Source organism: Harpia harpyja, chromosome 3 (genome assembly GCF_026419915.1).
Source record: "Harpia harpyja isolate bHarHar1 chromosome 3, bHarHar1 primary haplotype, whole genome shotgun sequence".
Classification (NCBI taxonomy): Eukaryota; Metazoa; Chordata; class Aves; order Accipitriformes; family Accipitridae; genus Harpia; species Harpia harpyja.
In genome coordinates this window covers 69,511,822-69,527,037 of record NC_068942.1, presented here as the reverse complement: position 1 = coordinate 69,527,037, position 15,216 = coordinate 69,511,822, and the positions used below count along the sequence as shown (strand labels likewise).

The 15,216-nt window shown below is 45.1% G+C and overlaps 1 protein-coding gene across 10 annotated transcripts in view; it reads right to left on the bottom strand.

Annotated features, from left to right (window-relative positions):
• EVL (Enah/Vasp-like) overlaps positions 1 to 15,216 on the bottom strand; it is a 159,892-nt gene that overhangs the window by 26,236 nt on the left and 118,440 nt on the right. The gene's annotated exons all lie outside the window — the stretch shown is intronic.

Sequence of the window (15,216 nt, the reverse complement as noted above, 5' to 3'; positions counted from 1 at the left end):
TGCTGGGGCAGCCCCAAGCAGGGTTTCTTTTTCCTCTTTTACTTATGCTACAACTGCAAGCACCGCTGACTGCATGCATTCAAGAAAGTGGCAAAACTAGGCCCATTTCCCTGAGCAACCAGGATTTTGTGCTTCTTCAATACAGAAGGTCTAGTCTAACCCACTTACAGATCTTTTATTCATTATACACACTGAAAGCAGCCCCCAGGTGGGGTTTCTGCAACCCCTATAAGCCTCCATGGTGCTTATGGATCGGTGTGATGAATGTGGTGGGCTAAGGAAAGGGTCCAGAGTCAGAGCTGAATAAGAAATATATCTGGGCTTTAAATTTATGAAATTGAAAATTTTTGTTATGCATATGAACAGAACGTGATGATTTTGTGTGAAAAAAACCACAGCAGTCTATGGGAGGAAAAGAGGTGAGAAACAGACAGACAGCTCTCCCTTATTGATTGATGGTTTCAGCACGTACTTGGATTTCAGAAGACTCAGGTTCAGGCACCAGGTCTGACCCATCATCATTTATATCCTGGGAATGTGACATAAACACTTGTTTATCCTGACCAAAACAGAAAAAATCATTCCAGATTACAAGTTCCTGCAAAGCTTTTCCTTCCCACAGAAGTATCTTCTAAGTAATTTGGCATTTTCTGAAAGAAAAAAAGCCCATCAGTTGTCAAAAGCACTTCTGACCAATGCTAATCCCAGCGTCCCCATTCAGGTACAGCCTGAGCCAGGGCACTGGGGAGGGAGCCCTGGCCGAGCTGCTGCCAGCTCCTGGGGCCAACCTGCAAACCCACGCCGGGACTCGGCTGGACGGTGCATTTTACTGTCTTCACCATCACCTCTCCTCTTCATCCCCGCACAGCTGGGGGGGTTCCTCGCTCCCAGCCGTGCTGATGCCCGATCCCCCCCCACCCCGAGTGCCCCACAGGCAGACCAGCCTTGCGACGTGGGTGTGAAACCTAGTGGGCTCCGGCCCCGCTCCGGCCGGAGGGGGGAAGTTATCTGTGTCTCCTCACACCACCTCTTGCCCCCGTTCACAGCCTGGCTGTAATTTTAGCTCTCTTGCTGCCGTTGGGCAATCACGCCGCCGCCGGGACTCTGTCAGCACTTCGAACATCTGCCTTTACCCTGAGGACCTCAACCTGCTCTCGGCCCCTTCGGCCTGTCCTGGCGGGGACTGCGTGTTCCGCAGACGTCGGCCATGGCCACGCGCCACCAGGCAGCGCCCACCGAGGGAGCCGGCGCTGGGGCCCGCCGCAACGCTAGTGACACCGCGCTCAAACTCATTAGTAGAGACAATTACCCTGGACAAAGCACCCATCTAATTAGCCTAGATAAAGCACATAGATAAAGCAGGGTGCCTACACTACTTCTGGGGCCCAAGCTAGTACAACCAGAGCTGGATGACAGGGCAGGTCACGTAGACCTAAATTTCCACGGCGAGTTAAAGCACTAGGAAGAGGGATCACCCCGCTCGCTGCGCCCCGTCACAGCAGAGCCACGGGCCCCTCACGTGTGCTACCACGCTGGCACAGCGTTTCACGCCGGGGATTTGGGACTCTGCACGTCCTGCCTCGTTTGATGTGCAACAGCTCACGCGCTACGCATGCTGTGGGGAGGGAGTGTCTGTCTGACAGGGATGCAGGGGCTGAGGCAAAGCACGGACAGACGGACGAATGGGGCAGTTTTGTCCATGGGTCACTAGTGGCTCAGTTTGGAAAATTTTAACGCCATTAGGGTTTTGTTGCGCTGTTAACTATGTGACAGAACGCCAACTGCTCCGTACGGGATCTTGTTGGATCATTTGAATCACGGCAAGCAAAACCACCCTGGGAGAGAGAGGGAGCACACCCACCGAAGGGAGGGTTTGGGTACAGTGCCACAAAGCCTCCTTTCAGGCAGTGCTTGCCTCATTCCTATTAAACATTAACTTGAAATAGAAAGTTTCAGAGAGTGTTATTCACAGGCTGGGTGCCTCCACCGCATTTTTAACAAGAGTACATTAAATACCTTCTATAACATCATTTACACATGGGCCAAACCTTTCCTCTGAGACTGCAAAGAACTTTATCAGCCTTAATTAAGCTTCACCAATGCTGTGAGGCAGAAGTTAAGTAAGTGACTTGATTACACCCAGACCATGTCTGCACAAGTAAAGTTTGTTTGCACCAATTTACCTACAGGTGAGATTTGCTACCAACACAGTTAAACCTATGCAAAAGGTCCCCTAAGGCACTCTTATTGTGATGCAGACCAAATTAGTTTTGGTTTGACCTAAGGCAAGAAGAGTGCAGTGAAATGAGCATTTCCAGCTCTGTGCCAGAAAACCTCTCTCCACCTGCCTCCCTTGTCCCTCGGTGACCAACAGTGCTGCAAGTCTGTGGCAGTGCAAAGTAAAACACATCCTCTTAAAACCATTCCCAGCAACATTTCACACAACCTCATTTTACCTTATACTACACTGGATGAGGAGCAGTGTGTATCCAGGTACCAACTCTCAGCTAAATTATAGAAACTTCCAACTTAGAAGCTTTTAAAAGTGCCATTCCCAAGATTGCAATTGCTTTACTTTTATCTTTTACCTGTAAGATTACTTTAATCTAACATGAAACAGGCCCTCCTTAAACTGAAATAAGGGTGTGAGCACAGAGGGCCTGTATGCAGTTTGTTCATTTAAACTAAAAATGGATTTAACATTCACTGCTGAAACTTTCTGATGTAGATAAGATTTAAGGACAGTGACAGAGCTGGAAAAACAAGCCTGGTATTTAACATGGGAGTGCCCCACCCTATCATTAGTTCACACCTCCTGCAAGTACATATGTACAGGTGTGTGCACTGTGCACAGCCCTTTTTTTTCTTTTAGGAAAACCAACAAATGTAATTGCAGGGGTGCCTACACGCACAACCACACGGCTGTGCATGTGCACTAAGCAGGATGGAAGACACGAGATCCAGAAAGGAGTTACCAAATAGAAAGGCCATGTAAAGATCCAGTGCTGCAAGATGATTAGAAAGAAATCATCTTCAATTCATCAGAAGTGCTACTGAACACATCAACATGAAACCAGTGAGCCTTTGACTCTACTGCCAAAGCTGTTAATTCAGTTATTTTGCATAAAATATGATGGCAATTATTTGATCCTGGCCATTTATCTGTCATGGCACTGGCATAGCATTTGATAATTTTTCTTGCTGGTCTCTCGGTTGAGCTGGAGGAGAAAAACTTATTTTTTTCATTCTGAATGCAATAAAGATGAGATGGTGCTAAAGCAGCTCCTGCAGTAAGCAACTGCACTCTGACAGCAGGGTTCATATTTAATATGCGAAGGACACGGCTCAGGTGCATTTATCTCAGTGTCAGTGCCTCAGCTCAGGAGCACAGCTTGGGTTACCTCTCACATAAAAGACAGCACAACCAGCTTTAAAAGAAATTTAAAAATACACTGTGCAAACAGGAGGCCTTCCACAATGAGGTGGCTCCAGGGCTATCGGGGTGAGCATCTCCCGCAGAATGTAGCCTGGGGTGGTGGGACTGCATCCCCACTGTTAGGGCATGGAACAGGGGTGGGACGTCCATGTGTCTAGTCTGGGACTCCCTGTATTTTAACTGGTGACTGATTAATGTAAAATGTAAGAAAGAATTGCATGAGAACTGGGAACTACTTTCCTCTCAGCAGCTCAGCTCTAACAGGAAGAAAAAAACTGCACACTGATCTAGAATAGCACAAGCTCGTCGGGGTGTGGGGAGGTGGGAAATGAAAGCTGCAGTTCCCCCTGGGCAGGGGAGGTGGCTGAACCTTGGTTCCCCACTTCCCAGGGAAGTGCTTCAAGCACCAGACCTTCAGGATGGCAGCAAAGCGAAAGGCGATGCCTACACAGCTAACTGCATCAGGCCCCAGCACTGCGGAGCCCAATGAAGGTGTCGGGACAGGACCCGACCCCGTGCAGCGCCGGCTTTCCAAGAAACAGAGAGTACGGCCAGCAAGACGAGCGCAAGAAAAGCCCCGCGCAGGGCCGGGAAAGGTGGAACTGGAGCATCCCGGGGGGATTCTGTTTGCTGCGCTGAGCTCTGAGCAAGGAAGAACTAATTCAGCGACCGCTCAGTTATGCACTAATGAAATAGAGGCAGATAAGGCAGCCACCTGCCACACAGCACCGAGCGGGGGGACCATCAGCACCTTCCTCCTTTGCAGGGGCTGATGCAGGGGCTCTGCTGCATTTAGAGAAACAGCCTTGTTTCCGCAGGCAGTTTCATGATAAGTAAGCATCCTACTTAGTTAATGACTGATTGCTTTTGTTATGGGAACTGCCACTGACTCTGTGAAAAATGGTGTGTGCACAGAAAGCTATGGGAACAGTTCTTCTTTTTGGGGGGGGGGGGTGAGGGGAATAAAAGGTGTCGCTGAATTTCTAAGGGTGTGATTCCAATGTTGTTGGCTTTATGAACAAGTACAGGGAAGATGATGGGACAAGATGCCAATCAGTGTCGTAAGTGAAAAAGCAATCCGTAAAACTCAGGACCATGAAAGTAGCTAAAAAAAAGTATTAAATAAAACCAAGCCCACAAACACTTCAATTCTTTTGGGTTTTTTCCTCCTTTTTTTTGATTGTTTTTTTAGAATGTGTGCCAAGCCTACTTTCCTGCACATCCAGGTTTGAAACTTGTCAATAAAGGTTAAGATTAGCTCATAATCTTGTGCCTCTAGGTGGTAATGGTGCTTTAAGAAAAACACCAGATATCATCAGACTCTTGTTAGAATTGAGAGCATTGGCCATACTGAGAAGCTGTCCCCTCCCCGCCACTGCACTGGGGTCTGGTTAACGCCAGAGCCCAGGCAGCAGATGCTCCAAAGAAGCCAAGGGTGTAAATCAATACACACCACCTAAACATATGGCTTATATTGCAAAGATATTTTCCTGAATTTGGTTTCAATGAGGACATGAATTGTTTTGCTCTGGTGACAGTTTGCCAGGCAGTGTCCCAACAGAGGAGGGAGCAGTGGCAACGCTGGCCTTGTGCTCTGCAGTCAGAGCATTGCTGAGCTCAGAAAGCACTTTCCCACTGACATCCCAAGCCCCATGCCTCTGTTCTGTGAAATATAAACTGAGTATCTTCCTTTAGCTACGTGTGACCATGTGTGTATTTGCACATGAGTACATGCATATACCTGTTTATACCCACTTCATACTTACAATTCCTTACATCAAATAAAAAGCAGGAATCCAATCCTTTTTGGGGACAAACTGAATCTCTGAAAATCTCTGAAGTCACAGGGAAAAAGAACCCAGCCACTGGCATGTACAAGAGTTCAATCGGCTGATATTTACACACTTAGCTGGTCAAACATCATCTCTAGTTTTGTTTAACAGTAAGACTTATGACACATTAGATCAGAAAAATATATATACATAGTGTAGCCTGGTGCAGCACCCAAGATGCCTAGAGCACCACGGTCTATTCTTGGCCCAACACCACTATAACCTTGCAAGGCAAGTCTCTCAGTTTTTAAGTGTCTCCTTCCTCTTTCTCTGTCTGGTGAGACAGTAAACTCTTCAGGGCAGTCTCCTCCTCAATGTGGAGAAGAGCAGGGCCCTATATGTGCATTGGAGCAACATGTACACATAGAAAACACCACATTATAAACACACAGTTTGCATCTAGTTAATAGTTAAGATCCAGACAAGATCCATTTTACCAAGATTTAAATCTCAAGACTGCTGTAAGACAACTAGGATGGGCACCCGTGCCTGGACAGAGTGCTGGAAGGCAGAGGACTTTTCTACGAAACATGACTACAGGGCGATATATTTGGGGATTTATGAAAAAACATGAAAAAACATCATTAGAAATGGGTAGTGCTCCTTGATAATAAACCCACAAGTCTAATAAATTCAACAGATGATAAACAAAAAAATTCAAATACAGCACCTGCTCCCATTCACACTACACCAAAAGCCAAGCCCTCTGCTTAAGGGAAGCAAAAGTCCCACTGACTCGGGAAGTCCATAGTAAATCCACCCATCCTCAGCCTAATAGCCCAACCCTACACAACCCTGCAAATCCTCATTTCCAGAAAAGCTGCCAGGAATCGACAGTCACAGGCAGGTCATTATGGAGAAAAACAATAGGTAAATATCCAGATAACTATAGCAGGTATAAAATGCTGCCTTTGTTCATATCTATTTTTTTAAACCAGTATCTATTCTGTGAGTACAGATGCTATTCATTAGCAAGTAAAGACAGAAGCAATCCAACACGTTGATTCAGAAGTCATTGTCCCATATTCTCACTGTAATGACTTCTCCTGATTTAACAGCCCTGACTAATGCCGGCGTCATTTGAACCTAATGGGTCATTTCTTTCAAATATTATCTCAGCATCCTGCTGCCTGCCTGCTGGATTTAAAAGCAAGCAAAAGACAAACAATCCATCAATGAGCTACAACTGCAAGCGATTCCCCAGCACAACTGGATGGCGGCACAGAACATTTCCACGCAAAACCGCCCTGGACCAAGCATCCCTTCCCCCTTCCCAGGATGGCTGCCGCCGGAGCATGGCATGCAAGGGACGGGGCATGCAGGCAGCAGGGAGGTTTCCATCACCTACAAGACATTCGGCACAGGATGATGCAGTCACAGTGGCAGAGGCAGAAGCAGTGCCAAATCCATTCCCTGCTGACCATAGTATGGCAGCAGCCTCCTCAGCACACTCCTCTCTACACTTTCCTCATGCCCAGCACTTACCGACCACCCCGCTGCAGACCAGGTTTCACCAGGTGTAATCTATCCACCGCTGCAGCAGCAAAGTGGGCCCAGCCACTTAAATATTTAATTGGACCATCTTCCTCGCCTATCACAATGCTTCGGGGTGCCTGAAGCCAGACTTCATTGTCTGGACTTTCACGTAATAACCATGAAGGTCAGAAAGAAATTGCATTTTCTGCCTCCTGCCCCAATCAGACCACCATATGTTCACCTACATGCAAGTACTTAGAATAAATGCAAAGTGTGAATAAGCAGAAAGTTAGCTTGTACTGGGGAAAAAATGACTGCAAATGAACATGCAGGATCAAGGTCACTGGCGGTGTAGCTGCTGAAGTCAAAGGGGTTACACCAGTGGTGAATGTTGAGCACTAGTCTTAAAATTCAAGTATGAACATGCTGGATTCAGAAATAAATATGTATGGCTTAAAATCCCCATCTACTGTCTTTCAGTTCTTTCCATCATCCCATCATTCCTGATCTCCTCTGATCCCAACACTTTTCTCCCTTTCTACTTTGTCTGCTAACCACTTTCCTCTTCTATATTTAAGGACGGCAGGCCTCCCAAAGGCAATCCAGTTGAAGTTAATGGACAGTTTGTATGAGGAGGCTAAACAGAATATTTACTCCTTGACATCTTTGCCTTATCGCCAGTCCTTTGATCTGTTTCTTTCCCTTCTCCTTGCCTTTGCATTATTCTGTCTGCTGGTGACTTCACACAGCCCAGTCCTGTTCTCCTCAAGCAAATTCATAGCTGGTTTAGGGCATATAGCTTCAGTGACACTACTCTGATTTAGATTGATTAATGTTTTGACCCACTGAACTCCGCAGGTAAGTCTTTTATCTAATATCTAATTTCTAGAGTATGCTGAACAAAAACTATAAGGCTCTTCCTATGGTTAGAGCAGGTGAAACCCCAAGTGGAGACAGGTTCATAACTACCTAGCAATATATCAGAGCCACTCCTATCCTTCTCAAACAGTACATATTCAGCATAACTAAGTAGTTGGTTGCTCACTGTACCCGCCTCCTACAACATACTCAGAGTGTTTGAGTGATAAGTAGATATTCTAATAGCAAAGCTGCTTATCATGTGTTTTCTAATGCTTGTTGCTATGAATTATTTATGTCCCATTTTAAGTCTACAATATCGATACCTCTCAGGTATGCTCCACGATCAGATGCAGCAAACCAAGTATTAACTAATTAATATTTGAGACAGCAAAAACTCTGTTAATATCAAACTATTTTTTCACTATGGCACACAGATGGTCTAAATTCTACCTGCATATGCTCATTGTTTTCTGCTTGCTAGCTTATAAAGTCATTAGAGGCACATCAGCAAACAGGAATATTACATTCAAACCTGAGTGTAAATTCAGGGTCCCATAGACATAAATGCCATTGGTCTTACGTAATTACTTTCTGAGGGTTTCAGGAAATCCAGAAGTACATTTAAATGAACAGAATTGGCATTATAATGATAAAACTGTAGACTACGTTTTATCATCAGGACTCCAGTTTTTTGAGACAAAAAGGTATGATCAAACCATTGCATTTTCAGTTTTGAGGACACTCCAAATCCCTTTTGTTCTCCTGTGCTTTCCTCCCATATCTCACAATGAAGGGAAGCATCTGGCTGGTGTAAAATATCAGCTCTGACCTCTGAAGCGCTGACTTATCTTGCACCACCATTGGAACCACCTGCTTTTTCAAAAGGCGATTAAAAACAATATACCAAACTAATGAGGGAATCTGTAAACCCAGAGATGTACAACTTCATTCTGTCAGAAGAATACATCTAGCTCTTTCAATGACTTACTTGGTCAAGACTATCTGTTACCCTCTATTTTCTTTATTATTGTCTTAAACACTTACCTCTTACATACTAAGATTTTGGTGTCTAAGGGGTTAAATATGCTCATGACTAATAAAAAGCTGAAAAATATCCTTCAAGGCTAAAGTGCAAATCGCAGGCTGATCTAATAGAGATTAACAAATTCCTGCAGATCCTTCTACAGACTTACCACCTGCACAGGAAACACCCTGCCAACAAAGTCTGCCATGCAACGAGCGAGTGGGTATGCTTACTTCTCCCTCCGCCTAACCCTAGAATTAACACAATATTTTTAATAGCTCATTCAAACACAAAGTGGGGCAGCAGAGCCAGTGCCACCATGTGACTGAGTAAGTGGCACAGCATGGCTTTAGATGATCTGCAAGGAGAGCACATATGGACCGGGAACAGGTTCCCTCAGGGACTCCACCATCACTTCTGACTCTGAAATGAAGCTCCGGATCCACAATCACATCAGCAAGAAAGCGACCCCTCGGAAGTGGGAAATTGCAGCATGGCCTGCAGGAAAAATAATTAAAGAAACTGAGAAAGCAGCTGCCCCAGAGGGTATGACGTGAGCCACCACCTCTGCCTCCTACTTTGGACAAAGTTACGACTTGCTGGACACTATCAGCCTTGGTCTAAGTTTGGAAAAAAAAAATTCAGGTCTGGCCGAAAACGTTGTGACCAAATGTTTTTACAACACCTGTATTGGGATTCCTAAGCTGTGGTACACGTGCCACCAGCTGTATGCAAGTCACTTACAAGTGATACTTTGCCATGCAGCACGTGGTACTGGGCATACAGCCCCCCAGACACCTCGTAATTTCTTACTGTCATTATTTGACTCTTGCCTTCACAAAGGTTACATGTCAGCTTGCCTGTGGCAGGACAGATCATTCCTGAATGAGGAGCACTTGCAGATGTTATGCACCTAAAGAGATTTAAAGTAACAATTCAATTGACCATGTCTTACTCCTGTATAAAAAACAACCTTGACCCTATTTTGAGCATGAACCAATACCAGCTGCCTAGAAGGCAAACACTCCCTCAACTAACTGCACCTGTAATCCTTGCAACAGGAAATCAATTGTGCAAATTGCATTTTGACAAATATAAATCACTCCTGAGTCTGTAACAAAAGCTGACAAATCACTCTTGATGCCCAGTGCTTACCGGGTGCAGCGGTCCTCTGAAAGGAGATGTGCTAGAAAAATGCTTCTTTTTTAAACAGAAGTTGGAAAACTGTAATTCCACAATTCACAGCAGTAAAAATAAAGGACAGCTCTGATCCTGCAAGTGGTAGCAGGCAGGTGGCTCTCCTACATGAAGCCTTTTTCAGGAAGACTGTAATTATCTGTTTGAGAACCTACTGATTATATGTGGAGACTGTGCGCACAGGAGCCAATATGCAGCTGATACAACTTGTGTCATTTTACTTTATGTACATTTTGCCCTTAATTGAAAAGGTTGCTTTCCTTCTTTATTCCTAATATCTACTATCCATGCTTGGGGAGGCACTCAACAGCGCATTGGACAGCTAAGAAGCCAGAGGCTGTGCCAAAACTGAAATAACACTACGAAGTGAACTGAGTGCTTGGTTCCATGATTTTAGTACTGTCTTTATCCACTGGCACTCTGAGAAGGTCTGTACTCTAAAGAGCTCTGGAAAACACTCAAGAAGGAGAACAATGAACTTTTAAGTTCCTCAGTTGGGCAAAATATACTAAAAAAGCCATTGTCATGCCATTGCCCAGATCATTGTAGTCCTGAAGATGGAAACTGGTTTCTTTTATTGAGGATCAGTGTCAGATGTTTTGTTCCACCTGTAGAAGCCGCTTACTCTGAACCAGGCTTAACTTTTTATATTGCCTTTCTCTGCTCTCAACCTCCATTTCCATCATTACTTCCAAAGGACTCCTGGGTACCGTGCCAAGGAGAGCTGAAGTGTTTCCCACCAGTCCATGATGCTTGCGGGATGGCTGTTAGTCTGCAGGCACCACATTCACATACCCTAGCAATTTGGTTCGAGTAAGATTGTATGGAGCAGAGCTAAGACCTGGGAGAAAGCACCCTGCTCATCTCCACGCTTTGTCTCTCTTGGAGCTGCTCCCTGCACGGAGACCTTGGCTGAGCCCAAACTGAGCTGGGACTCCAAGTTGATGGATCCTCTCCCAGATTTCAGCGTCTGCAACACCGGCACAAGGGAGCGAGACCAACCTAGGAATACAGCATGTAACCTTCATTTCTTATAGGGACAGCCCAGGTTCAGGTGCCTGAACCAAGACTCGCCCATAGGAGTGAGAAGACCCACCTGGCATAGCATTTATTTCAGAACTAGATCCTAATATATATTTCCAGTTACAAAAAATTTTAAAAAGGATGCAAGACTGAAAGTTTCTGCCAAGAAATACAGAGCAAGAAGCATTCCAGCCAGATGCGAGTCTCACGGACTGAGCCCAGAAAACCCCCATCGACTCAAGTTAACGATTACAGCTCCCAGAAATTTATCCGCATTGGAGCGTCTTGTACTGATGCCATTCTCTAATAATATGCTATGATTAAATCATGCCAGTGTTTGTGGTACTAAATTGAACTACTTTTAAAAGACATGCTTGCACTTTACATATCTTTTCTTTGCAGGGTACTGCTAGAGGCAAAAATAGCTGTACAGGAAAGATGAAGGCTGGTAGGTCATTTCTGACGACAGTTGCCCCACTTGCAAGTTATTTAAGCTGCTGCCTGTCAGTAGCCCATAGTAAGGTAACAATTAAATACTCACTAGTAAGATACCTGTATTACAATATATTGCTTTCTAAACTGTCTTTTACAAAAAATTTCAATTAATTTAACTGATGGGGAATTTTGAAGTCTATGCTACGCTGCTGTTAAGATCATTTGGTATAAAGGAAGTGCTGGCATGGATTCGATACTTTTCAGAGGGCTCAACTTTCATTAATTTAAACTTGCAAATTGATTATGATTCACTTGAAAATGTTCAGAAAGTGCATTCTGTTCCCTGAGAGTAAGAACAGGCATTTTGGGGGAGACTGGGATGTACGTTTCATATGATGCAGAAAGCCTGAGAACCAAGAAAAAGCCCCAGACTCCTGTAAAGAGGCTAGCAAGCACAATTAAAAAAAAATACTTCAGCTTTGCAAACTTCTGGTTACATCACCAGTCTCCCAAAACCTCCTCAGCTATCAGTGCCAATCTGAAAGAGGGATGAATCCTCCCTGGTGGTGTGTCTCCCCACTGGTTACAGGAGGAGCTGGGGTGAGACTTCACACCAGACTTTCAGTCCTGTGAATATAGCTGGGATGAGTCTAATAAACTCTACCAAAATACCCATAGATTCCGGGAGGGTTTCGAAAACAGAATATCACTCTGCATCTTGGCTCACCATCCTGCTCACCGCTGGTGACTCACTGTTGGGTGTGCCAGAGCGAGCCTTGTGGGGGGGCATGGCGTGCAAATGCTCCTTGTAGCGAGTAATAAATACCTGTTTGGCTCTGTCCTACCATACCTTCCCCACGGAATGAGGAGCGGAGGTTTATTAAACACTGAGCTTGGGTGACCAACTTTCTGTCCTATTGTCTGGCTTTCCTTACTGAAAGGAGGCTGGCAAGGTAAGCAGTTGTGAGACAGCTGTGACACAGGGCACATATCTTCCCTCCCAGCGCAGGGAAAAATGACTTCCCAGAATGAGAGTTAAAAATAGCTGGTTTGCCTTAAAGGGCGTATTCACTTTGAAACATGGAAAACAAGTCTCAGCTGCCACCTCTAATATGACAGGCATCTTTAGTAGCCTGCTCTCTGTCAAAATACCTACTGCCCTGCTCTTCTGTATTCTCCTTAAATTTTTACCATTTCAAATTGTAGAAGCTTTTCACCACATTCGGAGAAGCTTGGGGGGACAGCGGGCAGCTACAGCCTTCTAAATTGCATTAAAACCAGCCTTATTCACACCAAAAAGGCTCTTCAGGGTTATTTCTTGAAATCTATTGCAGCTCTGTGTCCTGGTTTCAGCTGGGATAGAGTTAACTGTCTTCCTAGTAGCTGGTACAGTGCTATGTTTTGAGTTCAGTATGCGAAAAAATGTTGATAACACTGATGTCTTCAGTTGTTGCTCAGTAGTGTTTAGACTAATGTCAAGGATTTTTCAGCTTCTCATGCCCAGCCAGCGAGAAAGCTGGAGGGGCACAAGAAGTTGGCACAGGACACAGCCAGGGCACCTGACCCAAACTGGCCAACGGTGTATTCCATACCATGTGACGTCCCATCCAGTATAGGAACGGGGAAGTGGGGGGCAGGGATTCGCCTCGCGGGGACTGGCGGGGTGTCGGTCGGCGGGTGGTGAGCAATTGCACTGCGCATCATTTGTACATTCCAATCCTTTCATTATTGCTGTTGTCATTTTATTAGTGTATCATTATCATTATTAGTTTCTTCTTTTCTGTTCTATTAAACCGTTCTTATCTCAACCCACGGGTTTTGCTTCTTTTCCCGATTTTCTCCCCCATCCCACTGGGTGGGGGGGAGTGAGTGAGCGGCTGCGTGGTGTTTAGTTGCTGGCTGGGGTTAAACCACGACACTCTGCCTTTCTTCCCACATTTCTTACACCAGCGTTGTTTCAACTCCCCAGCTGAAACTCTTTTAGCCCCACTCTGTGCCTGTCCACCCAGGCAGAGGGCAGGCTGGCCGCATCCTGCCAGTGCTGAGATGACCAGACAGTCCGGTTCGGAAACCATGAATCAGCATCAGCAAGGCAGGTGCCCGAGCTCGGTGCTCTCAGAGGCAAGGTGTATCCTTTCAGACCCGGTATATTTACCAGTGATGGTAATGAGCCAGTTGGGAAAACTTAACTGAAGAAGTGGTAGATTCTCTATCACATGCAGTTATTAAATCCAGACTGTGCTTTCTAAACTATGCCTTTCTAGCACAAACAGGGCATTACGTACTTGGTAAGAATTTGCAGGCACAACACCGTAGGTTTGAACAACCGAGGTTAGAGTAGATGGCTTTAATGATTTCTTCTGACTCTAAAAATCTAGGAATCTAGCATCATCGGTTATCACTTTCTTTACACCAAAGATCTGCTTGACTCTTCCGGGAATCCATTAAAGCTTAAAAGCCTGCCAAGCTGAGAAAATTACTGTGATATTTCCAGCTGCTTTCCCCAGAATTTTACATTAATCCTTCCCCCAGCCCCGAACAAGCCTTGCCACTTTTGTTTGAGCAGCTTGAGCAAGGAGCATGGTTGGGCTGCTCCTCTCTACAGCTCCTTATGGGCTCCCCCCTCCCTATGTGTCCCCTCTCAGGTATTGCCAAGCCACTGAAGGAACTGGGAAGCTTTCCTTGCCATTCCCTGACATGGGTATAAGCGTTTCTTTGCAAGTCTGGAAGCCAGCACCACAATTCACATTGAAGAAGCAGCTGACAGTACCGAGCAGAGCCTACCAGGCCTGCAAACAGCTTGCAGATTTAAGTGATAGCCTAAATAAGAACCACTCTGAATGTTATTCATAATAAAGCCAAAAAACTAGCAATGTCCCGCACTTTTCTCACATGCAGAAGTGGCAAGCGGGCGACAGCGCTTGCTACCCGGCTGCCAAGGACGGGACCTGGTTGAACGCCCCCTCCCCACCCCCAGCACAAACCCACCCAAACAGCCGAGAAACGTGAGCAATTCTGCATCTTGCTGATGAAGTTCTTAATCTACATGTCACCCAAGCTGAACTGCAAAACACGGCTGCCTGCCCTAGTTATCAAATGACCTGAAATTCAGCACGATCATCTGCCGTAACAGCTGGTTCATTGACGACGAGAGAAACTCCTGCCTGGCTGCTGAACCAGAGCCAGTGCCGGGAGCCCGGGGACCCGGCACGCACGCCCTCCAACTCCGAGATGCTGCTCCCACCCCCCTGCATGGCACGGCCTCAAAACGTCTTGTGCTCTTCGAATTCTTGTGCTCTTCGAATTCTGCACGCTCACTCCTTCCTCTACGTATTTATTTTTCATCTGTATCATTAAAAAGAGATTTCAGAGACCTGGCACTTCAAAAGGGGGAAAAATAATGAAATGTCCTTCCCTAGAAATTAAAGTGAAGGTGAGGTTGGATCTTGTCAGTTTTCTTTCTTTCTACCTAGGGCGCTGAATAAATAATAAACCGCACTAACAAATTTACTTCTTTTTTACAGTAGCAACCTATATAGGAACATTAGTACGAAACAGTAAAATGATTGTACGAGTAAGAGTTAAGTGCCCAACACAGGCAAAGTTAGGGAGCTAGATAATTTTGTCAGATGTTATGAATTCTTTTTTAAGAATGACTCATGTTCAAACACAGTGATACTTTCTGAAGTTGCTTTGATGTACACCAATTTATATTTTTCTATTACATTGACAAAAAAATCTAATCATACATTAGTAAATTTTTACAGTTTTATTACTGCGAAAGGCAATATTAATGATATTTATTACTCCTTAATAATGAAATAAACAGAATTAAATGTTTGGACTATATCCTAAGGTACTTACTTTTGTGCTTCTTCCCCAATAAGAAAAGAAGAATGAAAGCTGAACATAATATTTTATTGAAGACCTCC